Source organism: Poecilia reticulata, linkage group LG6, assembly GCF_000633615.1.
Source record: "Poecilia reticulata strain Guanapo linkage group LG6, Guppy_female_1.0+MT, whole genome shotgun sequence".
NCBI lineage: Eukaryota > Metazoa > Chordata > Actinopteri > Cyprinodontiformes > Poeciliidae > Poecilia > Poecilia reticulata.
Genome location: NC_024336.1, coordinates 27,351,562 through 27,353,898, shown reverse-complemented (window position 1 = coordinate 27,353,898; position 2,337 = coordinate 27,351,562).

Genomic DNA, 2,337 nt, shown 5'->3' with positions numbered 1-2,337 from the left:
ACTTCCCTCAAAGTCCAGCTTCACCTGCAGGAGCTTCTGAGGACAGTTTCACCAACAAAACTTCCAGACGTCTGCAGATTAAACGCAGATTACCAGATTATTAGRGCATCATGAGGAGGCACAGTGTTTTTATAGGAAGGGGGTTTGATGAATTTTTGTTACCAGATAGAAAAAGTGGGAAAAGGTAAAAAATATTATAACTATTTCTATTAAAATGAAACATTTAAATTCTTGTTTTTAACTTATTTTTTTTTATGTTTTTTTATTAAATAAATCCTGTTTTTACTTTATGGTCTTTGTTTTAAATGTTCATTTTAACCCAAAATTAACCAAATAAACGGAAAAAGCAGACTATAGTTAGTTAGTTAGTTGGTTAGTCCGTTAGTTAGTTAGTTAGTTAGTTAGTTAGTTGGTTAGTTGGTTAGTTTGTTAGTTAGTTAGTGACAGACTCACAATAACATGGACAAATTCCAGAATTCTGATTAAAGTCAGAAATCTGAGATTAAAGTTAGAAATCTGAGATTAAAGTTAGAAATTTGAGATTAAAGTTAGAAATCTGAGATTAATGTCTGTTTCTTCTTTTTTCCTGTGACCTTAATTTCCTTCTGAATGTTTTTGACTCAGCCGGAGTTCAGTTTGTTTTTTAAACATATTGAATCTGGTCTTAAACTTTAAATTGATGGTGAGTGAGTGCCAAATTGAGAGAGCAGTTTGAGATAAAAGCAGTTCCACAATAAGGAACCTTACATTCATCGCCTCTAGAAGCTGCTCTGGTGGATCTGCTGTCGCCCTGCAGTTACTAAAATAACCACAGAGAAGACGGGAATAAATTCTTGTTGAAGGAAAAACGGGAAGGACTGGATGCACAAAGGCAACTCTAAAACATTCCAACCCAGTTAAGGAACAAACACAATTGTTTTGTTGAGGAAGAAGGTGGAAATCCATCGGATCTGATCAGATTGACCCCTCTGAACCCAAAACGGATCCAGAACTTTCAGTAGGAACCGTATAGTTCATCTAGAGAAGAACTGTTTCTGTTCTGGCCTGAACTGTCGGCCCATTTTTCTCATCACAGCGTCCCTAATCTACCAAGAATATGTAGAGCAGAACGATTCATTTGTGTGGATTATTAGATGATTTTTTTGTTGTGAAATGTAATTTCTAAGCAATGGAGCAACAAAAATACAGCAACGTGACTCAATTTACAGCTCTACATGAACTCTGCTGCCAACTAGTGGTTAAAYGTAAAACAACAAAAAACTGCAAAAGCACAAAATCTTACCACGTATTTTCGGTCTAGTTTCTATTGAAAATATCTCATTACACTTGAAATAATACAAAACTAAGTTACAAGTAACTTTTTAGCAAGATATAMCAGCTTGTTTTAAGTAATTAATTCTTTAATATAAATTTTAAAAAGTTCTAGTTGGCAGATTATTTCACTTATAACATGTGAAAAATGTCTTGATGAAAGTGAAATARTCTAACAGTGGACCCAGTTGTGTTTTGTCAATTTTAAGCAATTATTTACTTAAAATAAGCTCCTATATCTTGCTGAAGTTGTTAGTTTTGYCTTATTTCAAGTGCATTAAGAGTTTTGCACTTTAAGATTTTGTGTTTTTGCAGTGAAGTTATACCATATCAACTCTGAGTATTAAAATGTATCCACATATAAAACTTTTTGAGATGGWTGAATTTAAATATGTCAATAAATGTTGCATTAATTTTCGTAAATAGAGTCCAACAGTCCCAGTTCATGTGTGAATTTTAAACAGTCAGGCGATCCAAACCATTAACATGTGGATAACTGAGGTTAAAAAAAGTATTAAGTTCCCAACAATAAATTGACAAACTATTTTTCTTAAGGAATGAAGTTTAAACATATTTAGCATTGTTTTAAGAGCCTGAGACTGCAGAACAAGCTGCTGTGTTTATTTAGGAAGGACATGGCTATTTGCTTTTCTCAAGAAATTTCGCATGAAGTTCACTGTTTAATTTTGATCACTCAAATAAAACAGAAGAAACTCAGAGATAAGGAGACAAACAGAGAGAGGACTTGTCCTACAGGATTTAAAGTTCCTGTGAATCAAATCATGTCAGACTTCTTGGTTAACTTCTAATAATATTCAGTGTCTGAACAAATACTTCACATCCTGCAGAACTCCTGCTCTGAGAAATGAAAATGGTTTCATTTTGAACCAGTCAGTTTATCAAGACACCGAGTCACATTTGGGAAAATAATACAAAATAAAACAAACGCTGAAAGACGGTGCATCATGTTTCACTACAAGATAACGCTAGTCTTTTATTCCTTCAGTCCATCTTTAGTCTGAACAG